We start from the raw sequence: 26119 nt of genomic DNA, 5'->3' as shown, positions 1-26119 counted from the left end.
CTGCTCAAGGCCACAATGACATAGTGATAAAGCTATATTTTGATATTACGTCCTCCCTCGGCATCTTTTAAACATGCGACTTCTTTTAAGGTGGAAAGATGGCTGAACGCACCATCAGCACTAGGGGTGCATGAAAGTCACTTACCTGGTCTTGCAGCTTTTCACGGTGGGGGGGAGGCGCTTCGCTGCTCTCCCCCCGAAATTCAGGCCGGGGAGGAGGCGCCTCGCCTCGCCTGGCCGCAAACTAAAAAGTTAAAAAAAAAAAAACACGACCCCGTTATAGGCTACGTGACGATTAGCGTAGCCTATCATGGCTAGATCTGCAAAGTCAGCCGTGATAGGCTACGTAAATCGTCACGTAGCCTATCACGGATGACTTTTAAAAAAAAGCGTGTACGGCTAATGGCGGCCCCCATAGGGAGCCGCCATTCACGTTCCTTATTTGGTCGCTGTAGTCTACGTAAAGATTACGTAGACTACGGCGAAAATAAGGGCAACACTATTTGCGTTGCCCTTATTTTTGCCGTAGTCTAAGTAAAGATTTACGTAGACTACAGCGACCAAATAAGGAACGCGAATGGCAGCTCCCTATGGGGGCCGCCATTTGCGTACGCGCTTTTTTTTTAAAGTCACCCGTGATAGGCTACGTGACGATTTACGTAGCCTATCACGGCTGACTTTGCAGATCTAGCCGTGATAGGCTACGTTAATCGTCATGTAGCCTATCACGGGGGCGGGTTTTTTTTTTTAGTTTTATTGGAATGGCGGCGGCGGCAGCCGGTCGAAAGATCGGCTGCCGCCCCCGCCCCTGACGAAGACCCGACGAACCGCCGCCGGGACCCGCTGCCAGGAGGGACATTCGGGAAAGGTAAGTCCCGTCCCGGGGGGGGGTGCAGGGTGCAGGGGGGTGCGGAGAATTTCTCCCCGAAACTTCTTCGGGGGGCCGAACACATTGGTGCTCGGCCCCCTGAAGTTTCGGGGAGAAATTCTCCGCCAACCCTAATCAGCACTTGAATAACCCTAGTAACAGCTCTAACCAAATGGGAAGTGACCCTTTCATAGGCTCTATCCAGAACGCATGTTCAGAATTACCACACTCCTACAGCAGTGAAGAAGCAGAGGATGTGTGGAGATGTTCGGTTCACCATATGGAAAGATTCTACAGATAACCAGTTCCCCACATGGTCTTCATGCTCCATTTCCATGCTTAGTTTTCTTTGTGTATTTGTTTTTAGCAACTGATTTTACTATGCATGCTAAAACACAATGTGAAATGATTAAGAACACATGATTTAGAACACCATATGTATAACTGGCGCTAAGAGCTCCAAAATGGCTGTAGCTGGCAACCCATATCATAAGACGTGTGGCTTCTGGGGGTATTTAGGAAACAGTGATTTGTTGACTTTAAAGATGAACAATCCCATGGGCTTTTCTGCTGTTCAAGAGATGTATGTCAAATGGGGCATGGGTGGGGTAGGGGAACAGGATCTCTTACACATTTTAAAGAGGTTCGCATACAGCATCACCAGAGATTCACTGAGTGATCAGAACACTATAGCCATACAGCATTTCAGAGGAACATCATTTTACAAGTGGAGCAGAGTTAGATATCTCAGGCTACAATCCTTGTGCTACCAAATCTATAGTTATTGGTGAGTTCCCCCTGGCTCTAATTGTAATTAGATTGGTTTTCTCTGAGAAAGCTTGGGGCCTTCCTGAGAGTTCTCTGCAAAGACCTGGGAAGATCAAAGCCAAGGGAGCTTGCCTCAGGTCCTCCTCACCTGTCCAGTGAGGCCATGGAAGGCCAGGTTAGGCTTCAGTAGCAACATGTTCAGAAGCATGCATTGCTATCGCACAGCTGGAGAAATGGAATACCCAATGCTTTACACAGCAGTCCATTGATCCAAGACAATCAGGGCACTCAGTTTACCCAGTACTTCAGTGGCAATGGCTTAAAACCCTGACTTTAAAGAGAGGCACCTGCCAGCTCTGAAGACTTCCACAACAGTCCTTCATGCCCCTCCTTTTACCAGTGTAGGTTTTGAGAAAGGGGTGGTCAGAAGGGAAATCTGAGCACCAAGTTCCATGGCCTGAGTTTTCTCAGAGAGCCCTTGGAATGGTCCCAAGCTTTTTCTGATTGTTCTCAGAGAAACCATGGAAATACAGCTAATTATGAGTTGAACCAGGTGGAGATCACCCAACAGTACACATGACCTACTCACCAGAATAGTTAAGCTAAACACATAAGGTGTGCCCAAGATACTATATAATTTTGGATTTGCTTCAGCAGTATCAGCTGCGCCCCTATCCCCCTAACCATCTGCTCCCATCAGTAGTTCATGCCCTGGTCTCCTCTCGCCTAGAATACTGTAATGCGTTCTATGTGGGGTTACCCTTGAAGATGGTTCAGAAGTTGCAGCTGGTGCAGAGTGCGGTGGCCCACCTGATTAAAGGCAGGCATCGGTGAGATCACATCACTCCAGTGCTGAAGGAATTGCACTGGTTACCAGTTGTTTTCTGGGCCCAATTCAAGGTGTTGGCATTGACCTTTAAAACCCTATATGGTTCCAGCCCAGTCTGTCTTAAGGAGTGCCTCCAACAACACCAGGGATGCCACTCAACAAGATCAGCCTCGGTAGGCCTTCTGTCTGTCCCATCAGCCAGGACAGCAAGGATGGTGAGGACTAGGGAGAGGGCCTTTTCTGTGGTGGCCCCCACTCTGTGGAATTCCTTCCCTAGTGACCTCTGCCATGCCCCCTCTTTGAGAGCTTTTGCCAGGCTTTAAAAGCCTGGCTGTTCAGGTGGGCATTTGAGGGTGGGTTAGGGTTTTTTAGAGCAGTGTTGTTTTGTTATGTTGTTTTGTTCAGTTGATTATGTAAATTCGTTGTATTTTGTGTTATTAGTATTGTATGCCACCTAGAGTGGCCGGGTAACCGGCCAGATGGGTGGCTAATAAATCTAATAAATAAATAAATCTAATAAATAAATAAATAAATAAATAAATAAATAAATGCGAAAGACTATAAATAAGAAGCAAGTGATTTGCTGGAATCATGGAAGGGTAAGCAGGAACAAGAACAGCCAAAGTAAGTTCCTTGTGCATTTATTCATCAGTACTTAAGCAGCTCTTGGAGTAGACTCCAGACCAGACCAGAGGTTCCTGGGCTGCACACAGCAATCATATGCTCAGCATGATGAAAATCCCATCCTTTGGTCTTATTACCCAGCGGAATTAAAGTATCTTTTGTTTAACTTCATAACTTACAGATTCATTAGCTGGTAATCATCATCGAATGTCAATACTTTGAAGGAAATGTTGACTTTTTCACTTTCTCTTTGAGAAGCACTTGTTCAAAATACTAACTTAGAAGAGTCTATGTTGAGTGCTCATTCTATCACATTTGCTAATGAAGGAGGTGGAGAAAGATGCCATTGTGTCTGTTAGTTGGCATGGAAATGGCATTCTCAAGTGAGTAGTGCCTTGACCTGTGAAAGGAAGATGTTCATGTTGCCTTTGCAAGTGATTACAAAAATCTTGCTCATATCCATTTATCTCTGGTTATTCTGAAGTCCCTTCTCCAGATAGCTTGAAGGCCATTGAGCAATGAATCTTCCTAATACATCATAATTAGAGAAACACCTGTGCTAACTAATATGTTTCAAACTCTTCTGAAATGTCCCAGAGTGTCCAGGAACCCTCAAAAATTCCTCATTACAATACATACAACTGAATACATGTGTTCCAAGTTGGGATATTGATTCTTTTTCAGTACTTGTTGAAGGTTTTAGCATCTGGGGTTTGTTTGTTTTTTTGTTATTATTTATAAACATTTTCTTTCAAACTCAGACACTTCTCAGTCTTCTCCAACTGAAGAAGAATACAGGCTTTCCCCCCTTCGATGCCCCCTTCAATTACTTGACCCTTTGCTGAACATGTTGGCATTTCTGTCATTTTGCCTCCCATCCAATAGGAGAAGAAAGACTGAAGCCCACCAGGTTGCTCCATGAAGGGGAAGGAATAATTCTGGCCATCTCCATCGATCAATACCATAGCTAGTAGAGCAGGGAACCCATTGGAGGAATTAACTATTCCACTTGGAAGGGAACTGCTTTTACCAGAATTCAGTAGCATTTCTAACAAAGGCATCAGGGATGCAATCTGTAATCTTTTCATTTTATTATTTTATTGTATTTATTTTATTTCCATGCCTGTACCTCATTAGCCATTCATATTTAGTTTACAATGCCATATGTTCGTCCTACTTCAATGACAATTTTGTAAACATATTTTCCTAAGGAATCTTTTTGCAGTCAGCTCTTTAATCAGATTTAGATGTTTTCTGTGATGAATGCTACATTGTTATTTCCTTCCAGTGTATGTTTGTCTGCCCCCTCCCCGCCCCGCAGTCTGTAGCATTTGCAATAGGTCATTAATGCTGGCAGCCCTTCATAACTAATATTGTCTACAATTTTTATATTAAAAAAATGAGTTTCTGTGGTCTACTCCAGCTCATTACCTGAACTATTATATTAAACAAAGCCCAACTTCAAACCCTTTAGCACCCCACTGGAAAGCTTCCTTCTACCCACACTCTGTACACTCTCATGATTGCCTTTTGTTTATACTCCATTTGACAGTGTTGTTATCCTTATTTTTTTTCTTATTTTTTGCATTATCATTTCAAATATGATTGTATGAATAAATGCTTTACTGAATGTTAAACACATTTTGCATTGTGCACTGCGTGTTCCTTTATCCACTAATTAAGCCATGTGTTCAAAAGAACAGCAACACAAAACTGCTATTGGCCTACTTTGTAATGTCTTTCTCTTTCTTTTCATTGCATATGTTGCCATTATACTATAGCTAATGATACAGATTCATGATGTTCTTTATAAAATTATTATCTCTGCCATTATTAAGAGAAAGAAATGCAAAATGTACAGAGTGCAGTTAGGCAGTATTGCTCATCTCCCTTCTCTTTGAAATGTTCAAATTATTTTTTTTCTGACCAGTGTACAAGGAAATCTGCAGCTAATTGATTAATTAAAAAACAACAACAACAAACAAGGGGAGGTGGTGTTGTATCATCAGCACTTCATGAATGCTATATTTAAATGGGGGGTTGTTTTGTTTTTGAAATGCCTGTATATCTCCGCTTTATCAGTGTTTTTACTGACAAGTTCTTCATTTCTTAATTGCCCACATTCCATTTATTTTTAATCCAAAAGATTCCCCATTAAAAGGCAGTTGGTACCTTGTAGAATCATCATTTATTTCATTTCCTTCCTCATTTATTGATGAAGCTTCTGTCTCTTTTTCCTGGCATATTAAATGCTTCCTTCTTAATCCTTTTGATTCATTTCGCCCATATGTTCACTCTGCCTATTTCTTTTTAAAATCTTTGGGCATTCTTGTATAAGGCTGTATTTAGCCAGAAAAGGCCAACATCACATAGGCCTTATGCAGGGCTGACCAAATATTGCTGCCTGAGGCAAATTATTGCCCTTGCCCCAAGTCAAGATGCAGTGTACCCAAAACCAGTCAAGTTATTTTATTTATTATTTATTTATTTATTTCATTTCTATACCACCCAATAGCCGAAGCTCTCTGGGCAGTTCACAAAAATTAAAAAAAATTAAAAATTTAAAAATTTTGATATGCAAGGGAAAAAATCCCCAGGCGCCTGATTTGCTGCAAAAAATAATACTAACAAAGAATTATTTGCTGCCTGTTCATGACTCTCAAAATCTGTGTGAGGTAGTCAATTCACTCTGCTTAATGGTAGGGCCAGCCTTGACCCAATGCGTTTCATTTATAAAACGAGAAATGACAGGACTCCAGCCTATCGGAAGCTGCTTCCTGTACCCAGGAATCCCTTCAGTCTTCTAATCCTAGAACTGGGAAGCCAGCTATGGTTTCTCATTGCTAAGAGCAAGGCACTCAAAGGGCCATTCAGACATGCAAAAACCATTGTTATAGTAAGTCATGCTGAGAGCCCTGTTATAGGGCAGCCTTTAAACACTGGAAATATATATATATATATATATATATAGAGAGAGAGAGAGAGAGAGGAAAAGAAAAGAAAAGAAAAGAAAGATCTCCATACAATATGGACTATCCCAAGCATTCGTTTTCATGGAGTATATAATGTGTGTTCTAGGCCCATCCAAAGATATGGGTGTAGGTACTCAGAAATTATTATCATGATTGCTATGGTTCAAACTGTGGAAACTGCCACAAGGAGGCTGTGGATATATTAATCAATGACCTAAGTATACACATTATGGGTATAATTCAGACTAAAGCTGCAATCCTATAACACCTAAGAGTAAGCCCAATTGAACTCACTGGGGCCTGTTCTGAATAGACATATATAGGTTTGCACTATATGTTAGTCATGCTTAGGTGCTATTGAAATGAATGTGACTTCACTTAAGTCATGACTAACTTTTTAAATTGATTTCAATAGACCAAAAGTTAAATCTGACCCTATATTCTCAGCATCAGTACATCACGTGAAAACATTATTTGCATGTCTGAACTAGTCCAAAAACAAAACTGTGCTGAGCTCTTATGAACCAGCTCAGGTCAAGCACCCAACTCATAAGAACAACACTATCTAGTCCAGCATTCTGTTCCCACAGTGGCCAAACTGATGCTTATGGGAGGCCCACAAACAGGACCTGAGCCCAATAGCACCCTCCTGTTTGTGTTCCCCAGAAACTGGTATTGAGTGGCATACTGTCTCTAGTACTAGGGGTAATATACTGCCATAATGACTGGTAGCCATTGATAGCCTTATCTTCCATTAGGAGGATAACCCATCTTACATTTCTCTCTTACATCCTGTTTCAGGGTGTAATATATGCACATTTGCCTGGTATTAAGCTCCACTGAACTCAGTGTGACTAAATTTCAAGTAAACATGCTTGGCATTGCATTGTTGGCCTCTCAGATCTACCACCCCTTCATGGATCACTGCCTTGTAGTGGCGAAGGGGCTTGCATAACCCAGTGAAGCCATAAGCTATCCCATGCTGGGCAACCCAAGATGGACAGGTCATGGCAGAGAGTTCTGACAAAATGTGGTCTACTGGAGAAGGAAATGGCAACCAAGAAAACCCCATAGAACGTATCACAAGGCTAAAAGATATGACGCCGGAAGATGAGCCCCTCAGGTTGGAAGGTGTCCAATATACTACTGGGGAACAGCAGAGGGAATTTCCAAGTAGCGCCAGAAAGAGTGAAGCGGCTGGGCCAAACCCGAAAGGACACTCAGCTGTGGATGTGTATGGTGGTGAAAAGAAAATCTGATGCTGTAAAGAACAATATTGTTTAGGAACCTGGAACGTAAGGTCAATGAATCAAGGTAAGCTGGAGGTGTCAAACATGAGATGGCAAGATTGAACATCGACATCTTGGGAATCAGTGAACTAAAATGGACAAGCATGGGTGAATTTAATTCAGGTGACCATCATATCTACAACTGTGGGCAAGAATCCCTGAGAAGAAATGGAGTAGCACTCATAGTCAATAAAAGGGTGGGAAAAGCAGTACTGGGGTACAATCTCAAAAATGATAGAATGATCTCAGTATGAATCCAAGGCAAACCATTCAACATCACAGTAATTCAAGTCTATGCCCCAACCACTGAGGCTGAAGAAGCTGAGGTTGATCAGTTCTGTGAAGACCTACAACACCTTCTAGAACTAACACCAAAAAAAGATGTCCTTTTCATCATAGGGGATTGGAATGCCAAAGTAGGAAGCCAAGAAATAACCAGGATAACAGGCAAGCATGGCCTTGGTGTACAAAATGAAGCAGGACAAAGGCTAATAGAGTTTTGCCAAGAGAACACACTGATCATAGCAAACGCTCTTTTCCAACAGCACAAGAGGAGACTCTACACATAGACATCACCAGATGGTCAATATCGAAATTAGATTGATTATGTTCTTTGCAGCCAAAGATGGAGAAGCTCTATACAGACAGTAAAAACAAGACCTGCTGGAGCTGACTGTGGCTGAGATCATGAGCTGCTTCTTTCAAAATTTTGGCTGAAATTGAAGAACGTAGGGAAAACCACTAAACCATTCAGGTATGACCTAAATCATACCCCTTATGAATATACAGTGGAGGTGAGGAATAGATTTAAGGGATTAGACCTGATAGACAGAGTGCCTGAGGAACTATGGATGGAGGTCTGTAACATTGTTCAGGAGGAAGCAACTCAATCCATCCCAAAGAAAAAGAAATGCAAGAAAGCAAAGTGGCTGTCTGATGAGGCTTTACAAGTAGCTGAGGAAAGAAGGGAAGCGAAAAGCAAGGGAGAAAGGGGAAGATATATCCAATTGAATGCAGAGTTCCAGAGAATAGCAAGAGGAGACAAGAAGGCCTTCCTAAATGAACAATGCTAAGAAATTGAGGAAAACAATAGAATGGGAAAGACTGGAGATCTCTTCAAGAAAATCGGAGATATCAAAGGAACGTTTTGTGCAAAGATGGACATGATAAAGGACAAAGAAGGCAGGGACCTAACAGAAGCAGATGAGATTAAGAAGAGGTGGAAAGAATACACAGAAGAACTATACAGGAAAGATCTGAATGTCCCTGATAGCCATGATAGTGCAGTCACTGAACTTGAGCCAGACATCCTAGAGAGTGAAGTCAAGTGGGCCTTAGGAAGCATTACTAACAACAAAGCTAGCGGAGATGACAGTATTCCAGCTGAGCTATTTAAAATCCTAAAAGATGATGCTGTTAAAGCGCTGCACTCAATATGCCAACAAATTTGGAACACTCAACAGTGGCCACAAAACTGGAAAAGTTCAGTTTACATTCCAATTCCAAAGAAGGGCAATGCCAAAGAGTGTTCAAACTACCGTACAATTGCGCTCATTTCACATGCCAGCAAGGTGATGCTCAAAATCCTACAAGCTAGGCTTCAGCAGTATGTGAACCAAGAACTACCGGAAGTACAAGCTGGGTTTCGAAGAGGCAGAGGAACTAGAGATCAAATCGCCAACATTCACTGGATCATGGAGAAAGCAAGAGAATTCCAGAAAAACATCTATTTCTGCTTCATTGACTATGCTAAAGCCTTTGATTGTGTGGAGCACAACAAACTGTGGCAAATTCTGAAAGAGATGGGAGTACCAGACCACCTTACCTGTCTCTTGAGAAACCTGTATGAGGGTCAAGAAGCAACAATAAGAACCAGACATAGAACAACTGATTGGTTCAAAATTGGGAAAGGAGTACAACAAGGCTGCATATTTTCGCCCTGCTTATTTAATTTATATGCAGAGTACATCATGAGAAACGCCGGGTTGGATGAATCACAGGTCGGAATTAAGACTGCCGGGATAATTATCAACAACGTCTGATACGCAGACGATACCACCCTAACGGCAGAAAGCGAAGAGGATCTAAAGAGCCTCTTGTTGAGGGTGAAAGTGGAGAGTACAAAAGCTGGTTTGAAACTCAACATTAAAATTGAAGATCATGGCATCTGGCCCCATCACTTCCTGGCTTATAGAAGGGGAAGAAATGGAAGCAGTGACAGATTCTATTTTCTTGGGCTCCAAGATCACTGCAGACGGTGACTGTAGCCATGAAATTAAAAGACGCTTGCTCCTTGGGAGGAAAGCTATGGCAAACCTAGACAGCATAGTAAGAAGCAGAGACATCACCTTGCCAAGAAAGGTCAGTATAATCAAAGCTATGGTTTTCCCAGTAGCAACGTATGGCTGTGAGAGCTGGACTATAAGGAAGGCTGAGTGCCGAAGAATTGATGCTTTTGATCTGTGGTGCTGGAGAAGACTCTTATGAGTCCCCTGGACTGCAAGGAGGTCAAATCCTGACTAAAGGAATCAACCCTGACTGCTCATTGGAAGGACAGATACTGAAGGTGAAGCTCAAATATTTTGGCCACCTAAGGCGAAGAGAAAAGTCACTGGAAAAGACCCTGATGCTGGGAAAGACTGAAGGCAAAAGGAGAAGGGGACGGCGGAGGATGAGATGGCTAGATAGCATCACCGACACGATTAATATGAACTTGAGTACACTCCGGGAGAGACCGGAGGACAGAAAGGCCTGGCATGCTATGGTCCATGGGGTAGGGATGGCGGAGAATTTCTCCACGAATCTCAGGGGGGACGAATGCCAATGCATTCGGCCCCCCGAAATTGGCAGTGAAATTCTCCGCCCCCCGCCAGGATGGGACTTACCTCCCTCGAATGTCCCTCTCGGCGGCGGGTCCCGGCGGCGTTTCAGCGGCGTTTCAGCGGGGGCGGGGGCGGCTGCCCATCTTCCGAATGGCTGCCACCGCCATTACAAAATAAATGTAAAAAAACAACAACACACACACGTGATAGGCTATGTAACGATTTACGTAGCCTATCATGGCTAGATTTCCAAAGTCAGCCATGATAGGCTATGTAAATTGTTACGCAGCCTATCACGGGTGACTTTGAAAAAAAAAAAAGTGCGTACGCAAATGGCGGCGCCCATGGACACCGCCATTTGCGTTCCTCATTTTGGCACGGGTAGTCTATGTAAAGATTCACATAGACTACGGCGAAAATAAGGGCAACGCAGATAGCGTTGCCCTTATTTTCGCCGTAGTCTACGTAAATCTTTATGTACATTACCCGGACCCAAATAAGGAACGCAAATGGCGGCGCCCATGGGCGCCGCCATTTGCTTACACGCTTTTTTTTTCCCAAAGTCACCCGTGATAGACTACATAACGATTTACGTAGCCTATCATGGCTGACTTTGGAAATCTAGCTGTGATAGGCTACGTAAATCGTTACATAGCCTATCACATGTGTGTGTGGTTTTTTTACATTTACTTCTTTATTTCGCAGCCGGGGAGACGGGGCGCTTCTCCCCGGCCTGAATTTCAGCCGGGCGAGGCGGGGCTCCTCCCCCCCCAGCCTGAGTTTCGGCCGGGCGAGGCAGGGTGCCTCCCCCACCGCCCTGAACTTTGGGGGGAGAACCAAAGCGCCTCCCCTCCGCCGTGAAGCAAGCTGCGGGACCAGGTAAGGGACTTTCGTCCATCCCTCCCATGGGGTCACAAGGAGTCGGACATAACTTAACGACTGAACAACAACAGATCACAGGTCATAACCAGGGTTAAGTCCTGCCAGGGTGGGGTGGGGGACAAATGAAGGCAGGAATTGGTGTCTGAATGGTGCAGCAAGACTTTTGAGTCTTGGCTCTAGTGGGGGTAGGGATGAGGCACCCCGTTGAGCTCCCCTTTGCATAGCAAAATATCTTGGGCTATTACCAATAATAGTATACCTTAGCAATACCATCTATACACCAAGTCAGGATAGGCAGTCATTAATACAGGCAGAACTGGGAGATGAAGCAATTCTCATCTCAGATATACAGGAGTTGCTAGAATTTCTTTTATACTTTTCTTCCCTGCTGCAACAACAATGAATCACCATGCAATTTTTATTCCCCTTTATCCCCTTGCCCACAATAACACTCTCTCTAGTTTCATGTTAACAACCCAGACAATTCACTTTCTTTTAACTGTGTATCCTCTTATCAGCCATACTTTAATAACCCATACCAAGAATATCTATATGGGGACTCCATTTAGCATTGCTCCATCTTCCTCAAACAATGAGAAGCAAAAGGGGATTCAGTGTTTAATTTCCTTTGGAGTACAGAGTGCTGTACTCATGTGATAATTCTGTTTCTTTGCAACAGTTTACACTTTGCAGAACAAATAGGGAGACTGAAAGAGGCACAACCAACATTTTCCATTTCACAACTGGTAAATGATTCCTGTAATCCCTCCATGCCTTGTTCTGCAAACCTCACCCATTTAGTATGAAATCTGAACTGCTCCTGATTGCTCAGACATTGCATTTCCCAAATTCTATATCTGCCCACCTTTAAACCAACGTATATTCAGATGTGGTCACTCACAGAAACTAAGATGACCAAACAAACAGCCTTTTCTTCTACTGGCACCTTTGCTGAAAACAAAAGGCTTTAATGCCTTAGTGTATTAGAAGGTGCATAGTGTCCATCTTCTCCTTGATGTATTGAGACTACTTAGCACTAGATATTAGAACAAAATATTCATTGCAACATTTTTCTCCATTCATATAATGCTTACTTGAGAGTAACCCCCAATGAATCCAGTGGGACATACTTCTAATGAAATACATGAGAGGTTTCATACATACCATGGACATAAACATTGCCCAATCACTCCCACTGCAAGCGGGATCAGCTAAACAGCCTACAAGCCTTTGGTCTGTGGTTTGTTCAGCATGACATGGAAACCCAGACCTCTGGTTTGTTTCTCCCCCGACAAGCTAGGGAAATGACACAACAACAAGCCTATTCCCCACCCTGACAGAACGCCCCCTCTGTGGGTGGGGAGGAGGAGGAAGTAGCGCTGCAGTGCATGCTAACACATGCAACATAATTGGGGCAGGGCCAAGGGCTCAGAAGGAAGGCTCTGACCCAATCTCAGCTTCTTTTGCTTTCTGGCTCCCACCCACCCTCCCTGTAACCAGTGCAGGGTTAGCTAGTCACTCAGGAGGCCTGAGTAGGTTTTTTTACCTGGTCACTGATTGGCATTGTGTACAGGTTTTTTCACCTACTCTGCGCTGGCTTAATATTGGTTAGGAGTAGAGCTGGTTAAATAGGTTGATTGGATGTTGGCAGGGCGGTGCAGGTATTTTAGATCAATAGGTTTTGGTGGCACTCACAGAGATTTTTATGGTGACTTCCAAGTCTGGAGGCCTGGTGCTTGGGAGCTATGCGATCCATGAGCCAGCATGCAGTTTGCCTTTGGGACCAACTTGCCTGACCTACTCAGAGCTGTGAGGTACTGGTGGATGTGACACAGGGAGGCCCCCCTTACACTGAGGTGTAGCCTAAGCAAGGGAACAGGTCTCAACCCTCCTCCTAACTTGAGCAGAGTGGCTCACCCACAAGGCAAGCTAGTTGCCTGTAGGGGAAATTAGATATATTCCCAGGTTTTGCACATGCAGATCCTGGGAGGAGTGTTTTACAGTTTACCCATGTTAAATAAAGAGGCCCGGTTCACCCATGTTCTGGATTCTGTCCCATTATTTCCGCTATTCCTTCTCTGTCTCCAAACCGTAGGCTTACAGCAGGAGTGATCACTGATCAGGCAGTGTTCAAGAGTGTGTTGCTCATACACGATAAGCTAGGGTTCCAGAGGACATGCAAACTGGATCATTACATATGATCAGACTAAACCTCTTATGATATGTAGTTTCAAAACATTAGCTAATCTACCTGACCACCAAGACTTACATAGTTCTGCGGCTGCCATTTAACTTTTATTATAAACTTTACCAGGCCCCAAAATATTTCTTCCCATTATAAAATACAGCCTTATACAAGCTTCACCATCTTGAACAGGAAGGTACTGCAAAACATTTGAGTGAATTTGGAAGGCAGTTACACCTGGCAAAAAGAGATGTGTAATACTGAGCAGTACCTTCAATATGTAAATGAAGTATACATATTTATTTCAATTGGATAGTCATGTTCTTTTCTGAGAGTAGATTAAATAAATGGAAACTATTTGATTCTTTATTCAGTTATTGTTCACTGTAGGTTATCTGTTTCACAATGTATACATTTTCCTGTGGTAAAATGTAATTCAGACATTCCATCGCTTTTGTTGTTGTTGTTGTTCAGTCGTTAAGTCGTTAATCCTGTCCAACTCTTCGTGACCTCATGTACCATAGCACGCCAGGCCTTCCTGTCCTCCGCTCTCTCCCGGACCTAATAGTCAAAATTCAGATATCTGCTCTTGGGACTTCTTATTTCAGATCATTTATAAAACTTTTGTGGATAAATTCATCCTGCCAAGTAGGTTTAAAGTATTTTTTTAGATAGGATTCTCTTTGCAGTTATATTTCCTCCCAGGTATCTCCAGGCTTTTATAAAACAATAATGTTTTATGGAATCTGCATAGGGCAGTAGAACCTTTTTAGAAAACCCAATCAAACTCATATTTAAACTGTAGAAAATTAATTATTACTTTATTACTTTACTTATTTATTTATTTACAAAATTTATATACTGTTCTACATCAAAGATCTCAGAGTGGTGAACAGCAAGATACAAGAATAAAACCCCATAATTAAAACAATTAGACATAGTTGACTTCAAAACTATGCTGTTATACATACAGTATCGCAGACGATACCACCCTAATGGCAGAAAGTGAAGAGGATCTAATGAGCCTCTTGTTGAGGGTGGAAGTGGAGAGTGCAAAAGCTGGTTTGAAATTCAACATTAAAAAAAACTAAGATCATGGCATCTGGCCTTATCACTTCCTGGCATATAGAAGGGGAAGAAATGGAAGCAGTGACAGATTTTACTTTCTTGGGCTCCAAGATCACCACAGATGGTGACTGTAGCCATGAAATTAAAAGACGCTTGCTCCTTGGGAGGAAAGCTATGGCAAACCTAGACAGCATAGTAAGAAGCAGAGACATCACCTTGCCGACAAAGGTCAGTATAATCAAAGCTATGGTTTTCCCAGTAGCAACGTATGGCTGTGAGAGCTGGACTATAAGGAAGGCTGAGTGCCGAAGAATTGATGCTTTCGAACTGTGGTGCTGGAGAAGACTCTTACAGGTCCCCTGGACTGCAAGGAGGTCAAATCAGTCAATCCTAAAGGAAATCAACCCTGAGTGCTCATTGGAAGGACAGATACTGAAGGTGAAGCTCAAATGTTTTGGCCACCTAATGCGAAGAGAAAACTCTCTGGAAAAGACCCTGATGCTGGGAAAGACTGAAGGCAAAAGGAGAAGGGGACAACAGAGGATGAGATGGCTAGATAGCATCACTGATGCAATTAATATGAACTTGAACACACTCTAGGAGAGAGCGGAGGACAGGAAGGCCTGGTGTGCTATGGTCCATGGGGTCACGAAGAGTCAGACACAACTTAACGACTGAACAACAACAACAATTCTCAATAATACCAAATCATGTCCCCCATTTATTTGACCAATAAAGTTTGACTAATGTGACTTTGTCTGCTTTGTACACTGTAAACTCCTATTTATGTGGCTTTCTGCAGAGACTATCACTTTGCAATATTATTGCAGTTTTGTACAAAATGACACCAAATGTAATGATTTTAACTGCCATCGGGGATGTTTAGTTTTATAATTATTGTTCATTATCATGTGCTTAACAAAAAGATAATTATCAAGATATACTTTTTTTCTGCCATTGAGATAAATGTCTCACTAACAAATTTACATATAAATGACTAAATGAAAAGCAGGCTTGTCTCATGTTTATAGCAGGGGGTGTAGAGTCAGGACCTTGAGTTGTTTTCATAGCTTGCTGTGAATTCATTGAGGTTAGTAGTAACCTTTGGGTGAATTGTTAAGTTTTTATCCATAGGAAGAATTCCAATTACACAACAAGATAGTTTCAAGGTGAAATTTGTGATTTGGAAAGGTCTTGACAGCCTGGAATAATTGCTAAAAGCATTAATTGATAATCTGTGTAAATCAAGAATTCAAAACTTAGGATGTATATACTAAAGATAGTGTAAATATTAGCAGACATGCCATTACTCATGTTCTAGGGCAGGGGTGAAGGACCTCTTTCAGTCAAAGGGCCAAATTCCACTTCGGAGAAGCTTGGGGGACTGCATTCCAATAGTGGGCAGGACCAAAAGCAAAGGGGGCATTACCAAAATACCAAAAATACTATCTTACTCTCAGGAATCTTAGGTGAGGCACTGCAACATTTTAAAGCAGAAAAAGACTAGTGCTGTGCTGAAAATCTCTCCCACAGTTTTTTCAACCATTCTCATTCAATTTGATAGAAAAGAAATTGCTTTCAAAAAGAAATTCAAAGGAGGAGAAATTTCAGAGAAATTCTCACAGGTTGGGTTTGGGGTTCTTGGGCTTACCTTACTTATGAGGTGGCTGAGGAGTACACAGGAGAGTCCTGTCTGTCATTGTACAATAATCTCTGGCAGCCTGTAGCCTCCTCTGCTTCCTGCACTTCAGTTAAATCTATGGTAAAGAAGACATGAGGCAATTCCTCCCATGGGGCTTTTTCAATTCAGAAAGTTCAGGTGGCCTGGGAGGCTGCAGAGCAATGGAAAGATGTGTAATAGAGAGAGACAAACAGCACCCTCAGCCACCTCACAGTGATTAGTTAAGCTCAAAAATACCACCAAAAGAAATTAAAAATTCTGCCTTAGAAAAGTGGAAGCCTCAACACAGTTGTTGCTGTTGCCACCTACAGAACAGTGCGATAAACCAAAATCCCTTAGGAAAAAAGAAAGCACCTATTAACCCCTGCCAATAGTGAGCCCTATCTGTGAGAAAGTGTTGAAGAAGTTCTCCTCCCCTAGGAAAAATTTGGTGAAATTCTCCCCCCAATTTCTCTGCCCAGAAATAGGCTAGAGAATTTTGAGAGGCCATTTGCACACAGCTCTAGAAAAAACTGTGCAAAAGCCAGGAAACTGTCAAAGGACTTGGGGGAGGGGGGCCTTCTGGGGACCCCAAGAAAGCCAGATTAGGACCCCAGCAGGGCTGAATTTGGCCCTTAGGCCTCATATTCTCCACCCCTGTTCTAGGGGGTTGATTACTGATTATGAGGCATATATAGACCTCCTAACTATATTTTTGTTTGATCAGTGATATCCACCTCTTGTGTTCGTATTTGTTCCAAAGAGTTCAGACTAAAATGATCCCAAATGGTTATTTCTTCATTCATGTTTTCCAAATCCTGTGTTTACCATTTTATCAAAGTAAAGTACATTGCACAACCTTAACTCCTGTGCATATTAATTTAGGCAAAATATGCTTTGTAAAACCAGCGCTGCCAAAGCTACTTGCAAGGTACCAGCTGCCCTCTGTGAATGCTAAATTCCCTGGATCTTTTATAAAATGTTGCTGCCTTCCACCACTGGTTTTACCTATGAATTCTTCCAGAATTCCTCCCCACTGATTCTCAAGTTGAAAGTTATTGTTGAAAACTTTCAGTCAAGTCTCTGTATTTTTAGAGAGTAGGAGACATATACATTACCCTGTTCTGCTTTCCAATGTTTCCTTCAGAACATTGCAGTGGCTGGAGACAAAGGCCTGGTCTACATCCGCGGAAGGATGAGATGATAGAATCCTGACATGAGAGACTAGACCGTATTCAATACTATTTTTGAATTTTCCTCCCCGTAAAAACATCTGCAAGTAAAAAAACTAGCACATTGGGGGGGTGGAGAAGTGGTGAGGTCTAGTCCAGACTGCACCCTGCTATGATCCTTTCCTATTTGCACATATTTTTCACACAGGCAAGCAATAAAAAATATAATTACCGCAGTCTGTAAAGGCACAGGCTATTCTACCAGCTTTGTATGCTGTCACCTTATCCTGCTGCATGTATAGATCAGGCCATAAACTGGGGGCAGAAAGAGAGAGAAACCAGCTGACCATCAAAGCCATGGAGAGCGTTCTATTTGAGCTTTGTTTTCTATAATCCCAGAAACTTTATCAACTTTATTTTCAGTCTGGATATGTTTAGTGCCAGACTGGTTTCTAGATTGCACGAGGGTAGAGAATTAATCCTTCAGGTTAATCTCACAGTTACTAGTTACTTATGAACATTCTCTAACATCACTTGCAGACTGAACAAACAATGTACAAAATTACTGTGATATATCATTGATTTCTGCACATTCTTAAGGTTCCTTGGAGGCCATGCATATAGGGATGTCAGAGGATTCCGCCACGGATCTCAGTGAGGCTGAATGCCAATGCATTCGGCCCCCCCAAATCCGTGGCAGAATGAAGCCCCCCCTGCTCCACCACCCTGCGAAAGGCACCCAACATGGAGCACTTACCTGGTGCCATTCGCGCTGCTTTGTGAATGGCGGCCACATCTACGGCCACCATTCGCTTCCCCATTTTTGCCATGATAGGCTACGTAAATACTTACATATAGGGGTGAACGAAAGTCACTTACCTTTTCTCGCAGCTTTTTCGCGGTGGGGGGGAGCGCTTCGCTGCTCCCCCCGTGAAGTTCAGGCCGGGGGGGGGAGGCTTCCCGCCTCGCCCGGCCGAAATTCAGGCCGGGGGGGGAGGCTTCCCGCCTCGCCCGGCCGAAATTCAGGCCGGGGAGGAGGCTTCCCGCCTCGCCCGGCCGCGAACACGAAAGTAAAAAAAAAAAAAAACGTCCCCTGATAGGCTACGTGACGATTCACGTAGCCTATCACGGCTAGATCTGGAAAGTCAGCCGTGATAGGCTACGTGAATCGTCACGTAGCCTATCACGGGTGACTTTAAAAAAAAAAAAAAAAAGCGCGTACGCGAATGGCGGCCCCCATAGGGAGCCGCCATTCGCGTTCCTTATTTAGTTGCTGTAGTCTACGTCAATGTTTACGTAGACTACGGCGAAAATAAGGGCAACGCAAATAGCGTTGCCCTTATTTTCGCCGTAGTCTATGTAAACATTGACATAGACTACAGCAACTAAATAAGGAACGCGAATGGCGGCTCCCTATGGGGGCCGCCATTCGCGTACGCGCTTTTTTTTTTTTTTTTAAAGTCACCCGTGATAGGCTACGTGACGATTCACGTAGCCTATCACGGCTAACTTTCCAGATCTAGCCATGATAGGCTACGTGAATCGTCACGTAGCCTATCATGGGACGTTTTTTTTTTTTTCTTTCATTGCAATGGCGGGGGCGGCAGCCGGTCGAAAGACCGGCTGCCGCTCCCGCCCCGCTCGAACACCGGACGAACCGCCAGCCGGACCCGCCGCCGGGAGGGACATTCAGGGAAGGTAAGTCCCGTCCCGGGGGGGGCGGGGGGCAGGGGGGCGGAGGATTTCTCCCCGAAACTTGTTTGGGGGGCCGAACACGTTGGCGCTCGGCCCCCCGAAGTTTCGGGGAGAAATTCTCCGCCATCCCTACTTACATAGCCTATCACGGCTAATGCAGGGATGCCATTTGCATCCTAGCGGAGGCCGTGATAGGCTACGTAAATATTTACGTAGCCTATCACGGCAAAAGACAGGGGTGCAAATGGCGGCCGCTATGCCATTTGCACCCCTGTTTTTTTGCCGTGATAGGCTATGTAAATATTTATGTAGCCTATCACAGCAAAAAAACAGGAACGCAACTGGCAGCCGCCATAGCCGCCACCATTTGTGTCCACAGGCTCTGCACACCTGCGAATGCACCTGGCCAGCGACTCCGCGGAGTTGCCACGGAGCTGGCCAAGTTAGGATTTCGGAGGGAGGTGCAGAGCGCCTCCCCCCCACCATGAATCACCCCTTCGAAAAGGTAAGTGACTTTCGCACATCCCTACATGCATATTGCATGGGCAAACTACAAAATTATGATCAGATTATGCTGAAATATGCACATTCTCCAGTGTTTCTTAGAGACTATGCATATTGCCCAAAGAATGTACAAAACACTGTTCAGATATGCACAGGCCTCAAAGACTGTTGGAGACTATGCATATTAACCAGAGAAAGTGCATATCGGCCAGTAAATGTACAAAATGCAGCTGAGATATGCACATTCCCCAAGGCTTGTTGGAGATTGTGGATATTGCCTGGAGAATGTGCAAAATGTAGTCAAGATATGCACATTCCCCAAGGCCTGTTGGAGATTATGCACAATGGCTGGAGAATATGCACAATTTCTTCTTCATGAACAGATTATAAAAAAATTATATGCACATTCTCCATGAAGCCTGGTGAATGTGTTTATTTAACCTTTACAATATCTAACAGTAAACCTTTGAACCACAGGCTTGGTGGAGGTGTCCAACAACAGTGTCCCAACTTGACCCTGAGTACTATCACACATTCGAAGGCTGATTTTTAACCTCATCCCCTTTTCTGACTTGGCACCATTTTAACCAATCTCCAATCCCCTCTTTTGTCCCAATTTTGCTATCCCATCCCAGCATTGGTTAGGCCTTGTCTTGAGTACTGTGTCCAGTTCTGGGCACCACAATTTAAGAAGGATGCAGACAAACTGGAAAAAGTTCAGAGGAGTGCAATGAAGATGATCAGGGGACTAGAAACAAAGCCCTATGAGGAGTGACTGGAAGAACTAGAGATGGCAGAGAAATCCGCCATGGACTCCAATGAGGCCAGATTCCAAAGAATCCCCTGGAGTCCTTGGCGGAACGGACTACCCCCCCACCCCCCAAAATCCCCCTGGGACGGAACCTACCTAGTGGCAGCTGGTCCAGGTTGCCGTCTTCATTCCACAGCCATCTGCAGCTGGGCTGCAGAACAAAATGGCATCTGGCGTAGGGGATGCCATTTGCGTCCCTGCCATTGGCCGTGATTGGCTATGTAAATATTTATGTAGCCAATCACGGCCAATGGCAGGGATGCAAATGGCGTCCCCTACGCTGGACACCATTTGCATCCGCAGACCAGCTGCGGCCGGAAGTCCGGCAGTGGCCGGAGCTGGCTGGTGGCTCCATGGACTCCCCACAGAGTGGAGCCAGCTGGGGAGGATTCCGGGGGGAGGACTGGATCGCCTCCCCCTGCCTGCGGTTCCCCCCAGAGACCCCAGATAAGGAGATCCATACGTCCCTAGAAAGAACTGGGCATGTTTAGCATTGAGAAGAGAACACTGAGGGGAGATATGATAGCGCTCTTCAAGTATTTGATAGGGATAGCAGAGAATTCCGCCACGGATCTCGGGGAGGCCGAATGCCAGTGCATTCGGCCCCCTAAATTCTGTGATGGAATGGCCTGCCACCCCCTTGCCCCCCCCCCGCAGATCCCCCCGGGATGAGACTTACCTGGGGCGGATCTTCCAGGTGGCGGTGGCTCCGGCGGTGGCTTCGGCGGCGGCTTCAGCAGTGGCGGCTGGTCTTCCGACCAGCTGCCACCACCTCCATTTGCAGGTTTTTGTGGTTTTTTTACACCCACGTGATAGGCTACATAAGTTTTTACATAGCCTAAAACGTCTGGGTTAAAAAAAAAAAAAAAGGCATACGCAAATGGTGGCGGCTATGGCCGCCGCCATTTGCGTATGCTTTTTTTTTTAACCCAGACGTTTTAGGCTACGTAAAAACTTATGTAGCCTAAAATGACTAGGTAAAAAAAAAAAAAGCATACGTAAATGGCGGTGGCTACAGCTGCCGCCATTTGCATTCCTTATTTGGGCCGTCTTAGTCTACGTAAATAATTATGTAGACTAAGACGGCGAAAATAAGGGGAACACAAATAGCTGGGCCTGGCCGGCTGCTCCACAGAGCTGCCGCAGAGCACAGCTGGCCAAGGAGGATTCCTGGGGGGGAGGAACGGAGCGCCTCCCCCCACATCCAGGATTCTGGGGGGAGGGACGGAACGCCTCCCCCCCACCATCAGCATAATCCGCAAACAGGTAAGTGATTTTCGTACATCCCTAGTATTTGAAAGGTTGAGAGGAAGGCCAGGATCTCTTCTTGATCATCCCAGAGTGCAGGGGATAGAATAATGGGCTCAAGTTACAGGAAGCCAGATTCCGGCTGAACATCAGGAAAAACTTCCTGACTGTTAGAGCAATACGACAGTGGAACCAATTACCTAGGGAGGTGGTGGGCTCTCCCACACTAGAGGCATTCGAGATGAAATTGGACAGCCATCTGTCAGGGATGTTTTGACTTGGATCCCTGCATTGAGCAGGAATATAAATATCTGTGTATGTAATATCTTTGTATTCCCTGCTAAATGTGAAAAGGACCCTGTCAAGTCAACTCTTCACATGCTCCTAGCTCCTTGCCTCTGGGCAGGGCACATAATCTTTTCATCATCATGCTGCAGGCCACTGGGCATGCAGCGCAGTATCCAAGGGATGTAATGAGTCCTGTTTCAGATGCAGATGTTTTTTCTATTAAAAAAGTGACAGTATTCCTATCATCTCTGATGACATTGTCACATTGTGAGCAGAGATGGGTAATAAAGAGATGAACACCTGTGCTTTGATACAAATCGGGCCACATTTATTGAATATCTGCAAAGGGGGAACCCAGGATGGGTACTAAACTGTGCCAGCCACTAGCTGACAAAGTAATGGCCGATAAACATTCACAGCCTGTGGAGTGGAGTATCAACATCACCACCCCACAGGGCTACCCCGTAGGGGGAGGTAGACCTTCCCCTATCACCGCCTCCTGGGCCGCGAAACACCAGGTGGGTGAGGTGAGTCGGTCTCACAGGTAACTCTTATGCCCTGATGGGCCGCAAAACCCAGAGCGGAGGCCTCAAGCATCACCTGTCACCAGAACAGTGCCTCTGAATGCTCACCATCCCTATTTTCATCCTCATTGCCCATCCTAACTGCAACCGGGAGTGACAAGCCTATTGCTTAGTCAAACTCCCCCCACCTGTGCTGAAGCACTTCTCGCAGGCCCTTTTTGCAGATCCCACAGAAATATGCCATGCCATTGCCCAATCGGACAGGTTCCCACTGTCTTGTCTTTAAAGTTCCCCCAGCATCCTATAATTTCCAGATGAGATGATCCCATCACCCTTCAGATATAGCCCTAAGGCTATCTCCCAGTTCACTTTCTGACATGGCCTTCTGGTTACAAACATTAGGCCAATTAATGCAAGGAAGCAAACAAGACCAAATGGTAGGTATCCCTGGCCAACTGTAGGTGTTCCTCCAGTTCACTCTGGGAAGCAAGCTGAGCCGAAGGCTCTTCCACCACATGCTGTGTCAGCCCAACACTTGACTGTTGGCAAACCAGGAAAGTCCAAGCTGGCACCACAGCTTGACCTGGGAACCCTCTGTCCAGCCCCACTGTGTGTCAGCCCAACTCCTGAATGTTGGTACCATCTGCAGCCACGATGGCTCCTCAGCTCGACCTGGAAGCCCTCTGTCTGGCCCATTTCACTTCTGTCCAACCATGGAATGTTGGCACCTTGGTTGAGTCAAAGCTGGCCCCACAGCTTGACATGGAAACGCTCTGTCCAGCCCCAACAGAGTGCTGTGCCTGTGTGTGAGCACGTGCACTGGTTCCCAACAATCCAATGATCTAAGGGAAGAAAACTGACAGGTGAGCTTGAACAGTACTTAACATCGCCTCTTTATTATCCTGGGACAGATTGCATGTATAAATAGGAAGGCCTTGGAGCACCACCTGTCCGCACCTGAACTTTGTCATGTACAAATGAAGAGAGATGGCCAAGGAGGCAGTCCAGGTACAAAAGGAATGCAAAGTTACAAGGCCTCCCACCTCCCAAGTCATCCCAATGACCACTGAATGAATACTTTAGTTAAGGGGGGGACCATCGTGAAGAAAAAAGATGGGCTTTCCCCCGCCCCTAACACGAACGGAGGTTACCACAGCCTCCATTGAGCCTAGATCCATAACCTGTATGGGAAAGAAGGACACTCTTACACCTGTACCCCACAGGCTGATCCTGGCCTGACAGAGCCAGATATGTAAGACCTGTTGAGAGAACTGAATATCCCAACCAGAAGGCCCATTCATACACATTGTCCATGGCTGCCACAACTGTTAAGAAAGATATACCACCCAAAGAAAACTGTCAATAATGCAGCAAGGGATAATTGCACCAAAAGAGAATTGTACTGAAGGCTGCCGGCCCTACAGGTGTGGAGAAAATGGGGGGGATGGGTTGGGTATGCTCAATAAAATCATCAGGCCAGATACCAGCCAAACTCTGTAGGATGCCCTGGACCCTAAACTCTGTGGTGTGTGTCAAGCTGCTCTCAGACTCGACCAGAAGACAAATGCAGCCAGCTCACTGCCAATAGTCCAGGCTAGGAGTCCTATACTCCAGGAAAGGACGAGGGACCATAACATTGAACTACCAAGATGGCAACAACCACCACAGTGAATGTGCGAGCCTAAGGCTTCATGTCTCCCCGGGTATGGATGGCCCGGGTACTGTGTTCTATGAGGTGCACCATGGCTTGCCCCTTAAATTCACCACTCCTAGGGGTGTCAGAGAATTTCTCACCAAAACTTCAGGGGGCCGAGTGCCAACGTATTCAGCCCCCCGAAGTAGTTTCGGGGAGAAATTCTCCGCCCCCCCACACCCCCCAGGATAGGACTTACCTTTCCCGAATGTCGCTCCTGGTGGCGGGTCGCAGCAGTGGTTCGGCAGGGCTTCAACAGGAGCGGGGGTGGCAGCTGGTCTTTCGACCAGCTGCCGCCGCCGCCATTCCAAGAAAAGTAAAAAAAAAAACGCCCCCGTGATAGGCTACATGACGATTAGGGGTGCACGAAAGTCACTTACCTGGTCTCGCAGCTTTTCGCGGTGGGGGGGAGGCGCTTTGCTGCTCTCCCCCCGAAGTTCAGGCTGGGGGGGAGGCTTCCCGCCTCGCCCAGCCGAAATTCAGGCCAGGGAGTAGGCGCCTCGCCTCGCCCGGCCGCGAAATTAAAAGTTTTTTTAAAAAAACCCGCCCCCGTGATAGGCTACGTGACGATTAACGTAGCCTATCACGGCTAGATCTGCAAAGTCAGCCGTGATAGGCTACGTAAATCGTCACATAGCCTATCATGGGTGACTTTAAAAAAAAAAAAAAAGTGCATACGCAAATGGCGGCCCCCATAGGGAGACGGCATTCGCGTTCCTTATTTGGTCGCAAATAAGGAACGCGAATGGCGGCTCCCTATGGGGGCCGCCATTAGCCGTACGCGCTTTTTTTTTTTAAGTCACCCGTGATAGGCTACGTGACGATTTACGTAGCCTATCATGGCTGACTTTGCAAATCTAGCCGTGATAGGCTACGTTAATCATCACGTAGCCTATCACGGGGGCGTTTTTTTTTTTTTTTTTAAACTTTGGAGTTCGCTGCCGGGCGAGGCGAGAAGCCTCCTCCCCGGCCTGAATTTCGGCCGGGCGAGGCGGGAAGCCTCCCCCCCGGCCTGAATTTCGGCCGGGGCGAGGCGGGAAGCCTCCCCCCCTGGCCTGAACTTCGCGGGGGGAGCAGCGAAGCGCCTCCCCCCCACCACGAACAAGCTTTGACGACAGGTAAGTGACTTTCGTCCACCCCTACTATCATGTAGGAACATTCTCTCGGATTCAGAACATCCAAGGCTGCAAACAGGAATAGAATCCAGCACACTGCACCTCCTTATCAATATTATTAATCCAACCAACTGTACTTGCTGTAGGAAAATTTCTGAATCAGAGAAAGGTGGGCCTAGGCAGAATCCAAGAATCCTACTAAAATGCCTGTTTCTGGCAGACTGCCCTCTCCTGCAACAGGACCACCACAACAATCGAGGAGGATGTGGTCAGTTCAAACCCGGGAGGGCCCCTTTGGGGTAGGGCTGTTGCCCAGTGCCAGCTTTTCTGCCCCCTTGTATCCATACTAAGGCCCTGCAACCCTTAAATCTTGGGGGCCGCTGGGGGAAGAACATAATCCAATGCCTATTGATCCTTCCTAGTATAATAAGCATGACTGGGTGTGGGAAACCCATAAACAAAGCCCCCAGCAGAGGCAGGATACCATTAAAAGAAGGGGTCAAAGGCCAATCCAACCCCTCTACAGAAAATTCTGTCAGAGAATGCCAAGTAGCCCATGTATGACACAGTCTTGTTTTTCATCCTATCCTGACCACTATCCTCTGGCCTGTGTTATCCTTCAACATCTCTTCACAGAAATGGGGGGAAAGTACACCTACCTGCAGGATAAACTCTCCCCCCTCCCTACACCAGCCATCTCCCAGGTGCCTGCAGTGACAGACCCATGCCAAGCTATTTATGCCATTGCCACAGGAACTCAGGATTGCGGTGAGAAGGGTCCTTACCTGGGACCGAGGCATCCTGTGCTCCACCAGGGCACATATCATGGAGCAGTGGTATGGCAGGGGTGGGTGTGCCCTGGCCCAATGGCACCCCCCCCTAAACCTTAGGGAGGGAGGTCCTGAATGTTAAGGTTGATAAAGTGCAATTCCAACTGTCATTACCACCACCTATGTGATGCTAATCTACCGCCATTCACGAGAGAAGTTGCGGGGGGGGGGGGTGATCCTGCAGGTGCTAACACTGAAGCTGACAATGCTAGGTAAATATTAAACTAATGCAAGGGATGGTTTGATCCTTCAAGAGCTGCAGGAGGAACTAG

The sequence above is a fragment of the Heloderma suspectum genome, chromosome 3 (assembly GCF_057233095.1).
Source record: "Heloderma suspectum isolate Gila_16-S chromosome 3, 16-S_ref, whole genome shotgun sequence".
NCBI lineage: Eukaryota > Metazoa > Chordata > Lepidosauria > Squamata > Helodermatidae > Heloderma > Heloderma suspectum.
This window is presented reverse-complemented; position numbering follows the sequence as displayed.